General features: G+C 37.2%; 1 protein-coding gene across 4 annotated transcripts in view; it reads right to left on the reverse strand.

Annotated features, from left to right (window-relative positions):
* ASCC1 (activating signal cointegrator 1 complex subunit 1) overlaps positions 1–12,620 on the reverse strand; it is a 94,468-nt gene that overhangs the window by 68,550 nt on the left and 13,298 nt on the right. The window lies entirely within an intron of this gene.

Below are 12,620 nucleotides of genomic sequence, written 5' to 3' on the forward strand. Positions count from 1 at the left end.
AAGCAGAAAAATGTGACCCATAAGTAGGTAAAAAATCAAACCACAGAAATAGATCTAGAATGCTATCACACTAACGAAATTAGCAGATACTTAGCTTAAAAGGGCTATTATAAATATGCTCATTATTTTAAGGAAAACATAAAGATACTAAGGAGACAAAAGGGTGATGTAAAAAAAGAAATAAATGGAACTTTGAGAGAGAAAAAATAAGAGCAAAAATGAAAATTCCATTGAATGGGATTAACAACAGATTAGCAACTTAAAAAAAAATCAGTGAACTTAGAAGACATAACTACAGAAACTATCCAAACTAAAGCAGACAGAGAAAAAAAAAAAGTATGGAAGAAAATGAACAGAACTTCAGTAACCCATGCACCAGTATTAACTGGTCTAATATATGTGTAATTAGAGTTCCAGGAGAAGAGAAAAGTAAATAATAATGCCTGAAAATTATCCAAACTTGGAGCAACATCAGCAAAATGGCTGACTAATAAAATACAGGCCTTCATTCCCCCATGGAAATACCAAATAAACAACAACATTCAGACCAAAGTAATTTTGGGAGAACTAGTTAAGAAGCTATAACAACCAAGCAAATGCCTAACCTTAACCAAGAAAAAGATGCTCAGAATGGTTTTCAAGTTTTCTCTCCATCCGTTGCCCGACCCCTTCCCCAAAGCAGCACAACGGGTCAGGAGGAAGCCACTCAATTTCCACTTTTTCAGGAGGGCTGAGGAAGAGTGAAAGTAGCTTACAGTGTTCTGGCTTGTTAGGAGGCTGCCTGAGGAACTGATTTCTGTCTTGCCTGACTTGGAGCACTGCTGGGAACAGTGGCATAGTCTGGATATCAGGTTGGAGGCCACCATAAGTAATGGTGAGTTCTTGCCCAAGAAGCAAGAGAGCTGTAGGAGAAAGCAGACCTATAGGTATCTGGGGGCAAGAGATTATGGGCAGAGAAATACAACAAAACAGCTAAGGCTCCAAAAGAAAGCAAGAGTGAGATCGTAGAGAAATTAAGGCACTTAAAAGCAGCCATGTATAGGGCTTGGCGCACACACAGGCCAAGGAAGACACCTCCCCAGAAGAGGTTTGAGAGGACTCTTAAACAAATCTGGGACAATTTAAGCAGCAAAATAATTAAGCACAATAGTAAATTATAAGCGCTTGGAAAAAATTTAAATATATTAAACCATACCAATAATAAATAAAAGTAAAGTGAGAGGGTACCTGGGTGGCTCAGTCAGTTAAGCATCTGACTCTTGACTTCGGCTCAGGTCATGACCTCAGGGTTGCAAGATCAAGCACCAAGTTGGGCCCCACGCTGGGCATGGAGCCTGCTGAGGATTCTCTTCTCTTCCTATCCTTCTGCCTCTCCCCCCTTTACTCTCTCTCTCTCTGCCCCACCCCCCAAAAAAAGGAAAGGGAGAAGGAGGGTCTCTGGCTTACATGAGAATGTGGAAAGCTGAATACCAAATGCAGAGCAAGTGCTAGAGTTGGAAAATGACCATTTTCCAACTATGAGTCATTTTCCAACCATGATGGTAAAAACCGAGTCAAGTAAGAATCATCAATGGCTGGTAAGTCTGAGGGCAATGTTGATGAGGAGTGGGATGTCTGCATGATCTTAGGGTATCTCCCTGCAGACTGCTTATTAGTTGCAAGGGAGATATAAAGTAATTATTTTACTTAGGAGAAATCAGGCAACATCTTGACTGGATGAAATATCACTTAAGAAAAACAGATGAACATTTTATGCCCAGATGTGATATTCTCATAAGGACACAATATCACCTATGCAACACTCTGATCGAGAAAGTAGAACGTCAAGCTAACCAAGAGGAACATAGGACAAATGCAAAAAAGAATGCTCTGTTTTTAAAAGAACATTGGAAGGGACTGTATTCTTCAAATAGGTCAATAACATAAAGTCAGAAAGGCTATGAATAGTTCAGCTAAAAGAAGTTAAACATAAAAATTAAATGCAATTCCTGACTTTACCCTGGAACTTGGATTGGAAATGTTATAAAGGATAGATCATAGAGCATTAGAGCACATGGGTATTTCTTATACTATTTCTTTTTACAATTTTTGTAAATTTCAAATTATTTCCAACTAAAAAAAAAAAAGCAGCCAAACATCCTATACACAGAAGAACAAAGAATTACAACAGATTCCTTATTGGAATCTCTGTAAGCCATAAGACTATGGAATAATGTCTTTATGGTGCTGAGAGAAAAAAAACTATCAACTCAGAATCCTATAACCAGTAAAAATAATCTTTCAAAAAGAAGATGAACTAAGTATTTCTTCAGACAAATAACAGCTGAGAGAAAGTGTTTCCAAAAGACTTGAATTATAAGAAATCTTACAGGAAGTTGTTTACTTAGAGAAGCAAAATTAATGACAATGAGACAAAGGACAGGAGGGGGAAATAGATGATATATAGTAAGGTTCTTCATTATACATAAAATAGTGTAATGTTATTTGGAGATGATGAATTAAGGACATATATTGTAAACCTTATAGCATCAGCTTAAAAAATAAACAGGTGTAGCTAATAAGCCAACAGTGTTGATAAAATTAACATTTTTAAACACCTGGGGTTCCTGGATGGTTCAGTTAGAAGAGCCTGCAATTCTTGATCTCAGGATCATGTGTCTGAGCCCCACACTGGATGCAGGAAAAAAGTAGCTATTTAAAGAAAGAAAGAAAGAAAAATTGTAAAACACCCTCAATCCAAAAATGGTAAAGAGAAAATGACCAATGAAAAGGTGGGACAAAAAAAAAAATCGCAAAATGGTAGATTTAAACCCACCCATATCTATAATTACATTAAAAGTAAACAGTCTAATCATTCCAGTTAAAAAGCAGAGATTTAAAACACAAAAACAGGGGCGCCTGGGTGGCACAGCGGTTAAGCGTCTGCCTTCAGCTCAGAGCGTGATCCCGGCGTTGTGGGATCCAGCCCCACGTCAGGCTCCTCTGCTATAAGCCTGCTTCTTCCTCTCCCACTCCCCCTGCTTGTGTTCCCTCTCTCGCTGGCTGTCTCTATTTCTGTCGAATAAATAAATAAAATCTTTACAAAAAAAAATAAAAACAAAATTAAAATAAAACACAAAAACAATATTCAAACATATGCTGCCTTTAAGAAAACTATTTTTAATATAAAAATACCAATATGCTAAAAGGACAGAAATAGATATACAATGTAAATACTTATCAAAAGAAAGCTGGAATGGCTATATTAACATCAGAAAAAGTAAACCTCAGAACAGGGAATACTGTCAGGGATGTAAGGATATTTCATAATTATAAAGCGATCAACACATCAAGAAGATATGAAAAAAATTAACAGAACTGAAAGGAGACATAGATGAGTCCATAATCATAATTGGAGATTTCAAAAGTCCTCTTTCAGTAATTAACAGGACAGAAAATGAGTTAAGGATATAGAAGACATAAAGATCACTAACGACTAGATGACACTTATAATGTTTATAGAACAATCAACCCCAAAACATCAGAATACACATCTTTTTCAAATGTACACATAACATTTACCAAGACAGACTATATTCTGGAACAGAAAACAGATATAAATGCATTTAAAAGAACAGAATCAGAGTATGTTATCTCATCAAGAGAATTAAATTAGAAATCAGTAACAAAAAGGTATCTGGAAAATCCCCAAATGTAGAAAGGTAAACAACAACATACTTGTAAGTAACACAAGGGTCAAGTAAGGCTTACAACTGTATGCGAATTTATAATTATCTCAAAATAAAAAATTTAACTAAAATACTAAAAAAAAAAAAAAACAAAAAAACCCCACAAGGGAAATTAGGAAATACTTTGAACTAAATGAAAATGAAAGTACACATATCAAATTTGAGGAGATGCAGCTAGAGTAATGTGTAGAGAGAAATTAACATCTTTAAGTGTTTATACTAGAAAAGAAAAAAGTCTTCTATTAATGATTTAAGTTTCCACATTAAGAAACCAAAAAAAGAGCAAATTAAACCCAAAGCTACGCATAAGAAATGCAATAAAAGGGGCGCCTGGGTGGCTCAGTCGTTAAGCGTCTGCCTTCAGCTCAGGGCATGATCCCGACGTTATGGGATCGAGCCCCACATCAGGCCTTCGCTATGAGCCTGCTTCTTCCTCTCCCACTCCCCCCTGCTTGTGTTCCCTCTCTCGCTGGCTGTGTCTCTCTCTCTGTCGAATGAATAAATTTAAAAAAAAAAAAAAAAGAAATGCAATAAAAAAGATAAAATTAGAAACCGATGAAACAGAAAATGGATAAACAATACAGAAAAATCAGAACCAAAAGCTGTTTTAATTTTTTCAAGGACCAAAACAGCTGACAGACCTCTAGCCAGACAGATCAGAAACAAAAGAGATGACATAAATTCCTAATATCAGCTTTAAAGAGGGAATATTACTACAGAAATTATAGACATTAAAAGGGTAATAAAATATTATGAGCATCTTTATTCCAATAAAATTCAAAAACAAGATAAAATGGATAAATTCCTTAAAAGACACAAACTCACAAAGCACACTCAAGAAGCAGATAACCTGAATAGTCCTAATCAGACCAAAGAAACTGAATTCATAATTTAAAACCATCTCAGAGGGGTGCCTCAGTGACTCAGTTAAGTGTCTGCCTTCAGCTCAGGTCACTGTCCAAGGGTCCTGGGATTGAGCCCAATGTAGGGCTCCCTGCTCAGCTGGGAGTCTGCTTCTCCCTCGTCCTCTGCCTCCCCCCTCGGCTCATGCACTCTCTCTCTCTCTCTCTCTCTCTCTCTCTCAAATAAATAAATAAAAGCTTTAAATAAATAAAACCGTCTCAGAAAACTCCAGATCTAAGTGGCTTCGTTGGTGAATTCTATTAAACATTTATGAAGAAATAATACCTACACAAACCTATACAAACTCAGAAAGTCAAGAAGAGAACTCTTCCCAACTCATTTTAGTCATCTGGTTTTGAATCACACAGTTTACACTGACATCAAAACCAGATGAAGACATCACAAAAAAAATAAATAAACAAAACACTCCTCATGAACAGAGATATGAAACTCCTTAACAAAGTTCTGGAAAATCAAACCCAGCAATACATAAAAATGATAATACATCAAAACCAAATAAGGTGGGGCACCTGGCTAGCTCAGTCGGTAGAGCATGCAGCTCTTGATCTCGGGGTTGTAAGTTTGAGCCCCACACTGGGTGTAAAGATTACTTAAAAATAAAATCTTAAAAAAAAAAAAGACCAATTAAGGTAATCTAAGGAGTAAGATGGATTTAACATTTAAAAACCAATTAATATAAGCATATTTACACTATGAATAAATATAAATCTCATAATGTTGAAAAAGCAATTGACAAAGTTTAACATCCAGGCATGATTTTTTTTTTTTAATTCTCAGCAAACTAGGAAAAGAATGGAATTTCCTAAACCACATAAAAGGCATCCATGAAAAACCACAGCTTATATTAAACTTAATAATAAAAGGCTGAATACTTTCCCCCATGATCAAAAACAAGGAAAGAATATCCCCTCTCACCTTTTCTATTCAGCACAATACTCGAGATCCTAACCAATGTAGTAAGTAAAGGAAAAGAAATAAAAGGCACACAGATTAAAATGGAAGAAGTAAAACTACCTTTATTTATAGATGATATGATTGTATACATAAAGAAGTCTAAGTAGGGGTGCCTGGGTGGCTCAGTCGGTTAAGTGTCTGCCTTTGGCTCAAGTCATGATCTCAGGGTCCTGGGATCGAGCCCCATGTCGGGCTCTCTGCTCAGCAGGGAGTCTGCTTCTCCCCCCACCTCTTTTTCTACCTCTCTCTCTCTCTCTCTCTCTCTCTCTCTCTCTCTCTCGCAAAGAAAGAAAGAAAAAGAAAAAGAAAGAAAGAAAGAAAGAAAGAAAGAAAGAAAGAAAGAAAGAAAGAAAAAGAAAGAAGGAAATTCTAAGGACACAACAAAATAATTTGTTATGGGCTGAACTGTGTTGCCCTAAAATTCATATGTTGAAGTCCTGACTCCCAGTAACTCAGAATGTGACTACATTTGTACACAGAGCCTTTAAAGAGTTTAAGTAAGGTAAAATGAGGTCATACAGATGAGCCCTAATCCAATATGATGAGTGTCCTTATAAAAAGAGGAGAGTAGGAGACAGACACACTGTGAAGACCATAAGAAGACACCAGAAGAAGATAGCCATCTACAAGCTAAGCAGAGAAGCCTTAGAAGAAACCAGTCCTTCTAATACCTTGATCTCGGACTTCTAGCTTCCACTGTGGGAAAATAAATTTTTATTGCTTAAGCTATCCAGTCTGTGTGTGGTACTTTGTAATAGTAGCCCTAGCAAACTAATATACAATTACTAGAACTAAGAAGTGAATTTAGCAAGGTCACAGGATACATGGTCTAACTTACAAAAATCAATTGTATTTCTGTATAGTAACAATATACAAGTGAAACTGAAATTAAAAAATACCATTTACAAGAAAAAAAAAGATACCATTTACAATAGCATCATAGGACAATTTTAATAAACTAGCATAAAATTAGAAAATGAAATTATAAAGCAGTTTCTTATTTATAATAGCATTAAAAAACATAAAAATTAGAAAATTTAACAAGATATATGTGCAGCCTACACAATGAAAACTATAAAACACTACTAAGAGAAATTAAAGAATTAAACAATAAATATATACCATGCTCATGGACTAGAAGACTCAATACTGTTAAAATACTAATTCTCCCCAAACTGATCTATAGATTCGACACATTTCCAATCAAAATCCCAACAGACATTTTTGTAGCAATTAACAAGACAATTCTAAAATTTACACAGAGGAGCGCCTGAGTGGCACAGTCAGTTCAGAAACCGATTCTTTGTTTCAGCTCAGGTCATGATCTCATGGTCCTGAGATCCAGCCCAGTGTCAGGCTCTGGGCTCAGTGTGGAGTCTGCTTAAGAATCTCTCTCCCTGGGGCGCCTGGGTGGCACAGCGGTTAAGCGTCTGCCTTCGGCTCAGGGCGTGATCCCGGCGTTATGGGATCGAGTCCCACATCAGGCTCCTCTGCTATGAGCCTGCCTCTTCCTCTCCCACTCTCCCTGCTTGTGTTCCCTCTCTCGCTGGCTGTCTCTATCTCTGTCAAATAAATAAATAAAATCTTTAAAAAAAAAAAAAAAAAGAATCTCTCTCCCTCTCCCTCTGCCCCTCCCCTGCATGTGCAAGCATGCTCGCTCTAACAAATAAATAGATCTTTAAAAAGATAAAAAAATAAAATTTATATGGACACTGAGGGTGCCTGGCTGACTCAGTTGGTAGAACATGAGACTCTTGATCTTGGGCTTCTGAGTTTGAGCCCCACGTTGAGAGTAGAAACAACTCAAAAAATTAAAATTAAGATTAAAAAATAAATAAATAACAAAATTTATGTGGAAATCCAAAGGCTGTGACTAGGGAAAACAATCTTGAAAAGAAGAATGAAATTCACTAAAAATTTCTTCTATATAATAGGCAGATAATGGTCTCCTATTACCTATTTACTCTTTATGCTGTGCTTATTCCCCTGCTGTTATCAGAACATGATTTAAAGGCAGGAAGAAAGCAGTGTCACTATGGAGTCTCCCTGAAAACAGGAAGGAAGTACCCTGGAATGATTAAGGCCAGCATGACATTCATAGCGGCCAATCTCATTCCAGTTGAGTTAAAGTAATCATTCTCCAATATTTGTTCCCTGTCAGCCCAAGTCAGGAACAAAAGAAAAGTGAGAGAGTGCACCCACACACACACACACACACACACACACACACACACACATAAAAAAAGGCTAACTTATTATAAGCTGCTTATCACATACCAAAAATATCTGTAACATTTCAAAAAATATATAACTACGGAGCTTCAATAAGTTGGTATTTACAAGGTAAAATAATTTCAAAACTTACCAGTACCCCAGCCCCAAATTTACCAGTGCACATTGAAACTTCAGTGTTCCTGACCTTCTCCTACCCCACCGTCCACTGAGAATGAAATCATCTTGCCATGAAATGCTAAGAGAAAAAAAAATATTCTGATGGCTTACTAATTTTATATATATATGTAGTATTTGACTTAGATGTGCCTTTGTTCAAGTACACAAACATCAAGTTAATCACTTAAAAATGGGTTATATAATTCTATGCTGTCTACCCATATTTTCTAGTCTGAATCTACCCACCTTTGTAGCCTCCTTTAAAAAAAATTTTTTTTTAATTTGAGTTAACACAGAATGTTACGTTAGTCTCAGGTGTACAACACAATGATTCAAATTCCCTATACTTCATGCCATGCTGTAGTCTCCTTCTTAAATAATCAATTTTATCAGTTCTCATTCCCAGCCCCACACAAGTACTTGGATTCTAGTATTTCTATATCTGTGTATCTATAGTTCACTATATTCTAACACTTAAGACCCAGCTTTAGGGGCACCTAGGGGGCTCAGATGGTTAAGCGTCCAACTCTTGATCTCGGCTCAAGGGTTGTAAGTTCAAGCCCTGTGTTGGGCTCCACACTGGAAGTGGAACACACTTTAAAAAAAAAAAAAAAAAAAAAAATGTGTGGAGAGGTTCACTTGCCCAAGTCTACACAGAGTGAGGAACCACAATCACACCCAAGTTCATCTGTTTTGAGAATCAAACATATTAACCACTGTTCTATTTTCATTCCATATGTTTTTATTCCTCTCTTCATTACATGATTGAGAAAACACAGCATGGATGGACATCCATATGCATAAAAATGAAGAGCTGCAGGCAGAGGGAGAGGGAGAAGCAGGGTCCCCACCGAGCAAGAAGCCTGATGCGGAACCGATCCCAGGACCCCAGGATCATGACCTGAGCCAAGGGCAGACGCTTAGCCTGCGGAGCCACCCAGGCACTCCCTGGGTATTTATTCTAAAGAAGGGGAAATTATGTTCACATAAAAGCCTATACATAAATGTTTACAGCAATTCAATTCATAATTGGCCCAAACTGGAAACAACCCAAATGTCCTCCATTGGGTAGATGCCCAAACAAACTGAGGTGCGTCCAAACAGTGAAATACTACTCAACAACAAAAAGGAACACACTACTAATAGACACATCAACTTGGCTGAATCTCAAAGGCTTGATGCTGAATGAGAGAAGCCAGTTTCAAAAGATTACATACTACATTATTCCATTTATAGGACACTCTCAGAAAGACCAAACTGTAGTGACCGAGAAGAGGTCAGTGATTGCCAGGGTTTGGGGTGGGGAAGAGGTTACTGTAAAGGGATAGTATGAGGGAGTTTTGTGGGGTGGTCAAACTGTTCTGTAGCCTAGCTGTTGTAGTTGGTTACGAAAATCTATACACATCCCATGGGGCACCTGGCTGGCTCAGTTAGTACAGCATGATCTCAGGGTTATGAGTTCATGCCCATACTGGGTGTAGAGATCGCTTAAAAATAAAATGTTAAAAAAAAAAAATCTAGGGGCGCCTGAGTGGCTCAGTTCTTAAGCGTCTGCCTTCAGCTCAGGGCGTGATCCCGACGTTATGGGATCGAGCCCCGCATCAGGCTCCTCTGCTGGGAGCCTGCATCTTCCCCTTCCACTCCCCCTGCTTGTGTTTCCTCTCTCGCTGCCTGTCTCTCTCTCTGTCAAATAAATAAATAAAATCTTTAAAAAATAAAAAAAAATTTAAAAAAAAAATCTAAACACATCCCCAAAAAGTCCATTTTACTACACGATAATTTTTAAGGTAAAATAAAAGATTCTTTAATACTTCTGCAGATAACTGGTTAAATAAATAGGGGCTAAAAAAAGTTACAACCTTACCTCTTGTTATATATCAAAATACATTCCAAATAAACTAAAAAGTTAAATGTAAATTATGAAGTAATACTCATCCTCTTAATATACAAGAAGCTCTTACAAATAAATTAAAAAAAAAATACTCTCAGAGAAAAATGGGCCAAGACATGAAGAAACAAGAATATATGAAAGTCTCATCTCACCAATAATCAAATAAATGAAAAATTAAGCAATGAGTTAATATTTTTTGTCAACTGGATAACCAAAAAAAACCACAAACAAACAAACCAAAAACCCAAAAACCTTATAAGAATAATAATACCAATATTGGCAAGGGTGGGAAAGAGAAACTAAAGAAAACTATAATTTGACATGGTTAAGTGTTACAACATTTCCTGAAAGTAATTTGGAATATATATCAAAACCCTCAACTCACACACACATACCCTTTTTCCATTTTTAGGAATTTACTAAGAAACTAGACTAGTGCAGAAAAATGTATGCAGAAGAAGAGTCGTAACATCATTATTTTTAATAATGAAAAACAGAAATAATTTAAGAAGATAGAATAAATTATTATTATATGATGTGGGAAACAAAGGCAAAAGAAAAACTAAATTTCCTTACTATGTACAGCCCATTGGCAAATCCTTCAAACAGGCAGAGTGACATTCCTCCAGGAACTCAGCTGCCTTGATTTGATACTTTGCTAAGGGCAAAAGGCAATCTTAGCTTAACATGATCCCAACCCCCCAGGATCCTGTGAGTCTACTTTAACACATAAAAATTCCTTTAGAAACTTCCTTTATCTCTACCCTCCCAAGACATATGTTGACAACCATCCCCTGAGCATATGGCCCACTGATATACATCTGAAGGGTCTCATGACTAGGGTTTTTACTAGACAGTAATAAATGACCTTCTCCTAACAACAGCTAGCCCCTGAGGTCCTGGAAACTTTGCTCCCAAAATTCTTTAGAGACTTAAGCTAGCCCTAACCCCCTCCCAACTTTTTTGTTTTGTTTTTTTGTTTTTTAAATTTTTTATTTATTCATTTGAGAGAGGGCACACAAGCAGAATAGAGAGGCTGAGGGAGAGGGACTAGCAGACTCCCCACTGAGCAGGGAGCCCAACCCCCTCCCAACTTGAAAGTATATAATCAGCCATTCCTCATGATCCCAGTGCAAGCTCTTTCTGCCTACATGCTCTCTGTGCTTTAATAAAACCACCTTTTTGCACCTAAGACGTCTCAAGAATACTGTCTTGGCTATCGGCTCCAAAACCCTACCATTTCAAACCACATCATTATATAGCCATATAATAGAATACTAAGCAGCCATTAAAAATCAAGTTATTGAACTGTTATCGAAATAAGATTGTTATTTTAGTCATCACTGCTATAACTTCCTTCATGTCTCCAAAGCAAAAGTAAAGATTTTTGTTCAATGACAAAATAATGATCATGGTATAAAGCAAAATTTCAAAGAAAGCAGGATATAAAAGCATATACAAGCCAAATTCTGTTTTTTAAAAATATTTGTGCATATGCCACAATATTATCTCTCAGTGATGAGATTATGGGTGTCTTTTTATTCATCTTTATTTTCTAAACGTTCTATAAAAAAGTTAGGGGCGCCTGGGTGGCACAGCGGTTGAGCCTCTGCCTTCAGCTCAGGGCGTGATCCCGGCGTTGTGGAGCGTTGTGGGATCAAGCCCCACATCAGGCTCCTCTGCTATGAGCTTGCTTCTTCCTCTCCCGCTCCCCCTGCTTGTGCTCCCTCTCTCGCTGGCTGTCTCTATCTCTGTCGAATAAATAATAAAATCTTTAAAAATAAATAAATAAATAAATAAATAACATGTTAAAAAAAGAGAAAACAGGGCTCCTGGGTAGCACAGTCATTAAGCATCTGCCTTCGGCTCAGGGCGAGATCCCGGCGTTCCGGGATCCGGGATCGAGTCCCACATCGGGCTCCTCCACTGGGAGCCTGCTTCTTCCTCTCCCACTCCTCCTCCTGTGTTCCCTCTCTCACTGGCTGTCTCTCTGTCACATAAATAAATTTTAAAAATCTTTAAAATATATATATATTATGCTCATAAATTTTTTAAAATCAGTGTTTCCTTAAATCACCCAAAATTATATCCAAAAGGAATTTTCAAATTTGTTTTCTATGGGGTGCGTGGATGGCTTAGTCGGTTAGGCATCTGACTTCTGCTCAGGATATGATCTCAGGCTCTTGGGAGGGAGCCCCACATCAGGCTCCCCACTCCGCAGAGTGTCTGCTTTTCCCTCTCCCTCTGCCCCTCCCCCTCCTTGTGCTATCTCACTCTCTCTCTCAAATAAATAAATCTTTAAAAACAAACAAACAAAAAAGCCTCGTTTTCTAATCTAGATTACCTGCTGATATCCCCCCCCCACTGTTACATAAGAATGACAATTCTATATGCAAATTTCTTCTAGTTACCAAACCCCAAATAAGCCATTACTGCCCAGGACAGAAGATCTACAGATAATGGCATCTCATTAACATTGCCAGCCACAAGGTGCAGAACAGTATGTATATTGGGATAATACTTTAATGTCTTTAAATTTTTCAAGAATATTTCAGTAGAGGCTTATGTGCCAATATGTCTATGCTTTGTTCTTCAGTTCAGAATCATAAGAAAGCATCAGAAATGGTTACCTTTTTTGATGGAAGAAGAAATGTTTATCTTTCTACTGTTTGAATTATGAACCACCATTTTTGTACCTTTTCTTTTTCTTTTTAACTTTTTGTTTTGTTTTA

The sequence above is a fragment of the Ailuropoda melanoleuca genome, chromosome 6 (genome assembly GCF_002007445.2).
Source record: "Ailuropoda melanoleuca isolate Jingjing chromosome 6, ASM200744v2, whole genome shotgun sequence".
Lineage (NCBI taxonomy): Eukaryota > Metazoa > Chordata > Mammalia > Carnivora > Ursidae > Ailuropoda > Ailuropoda melanoleuca.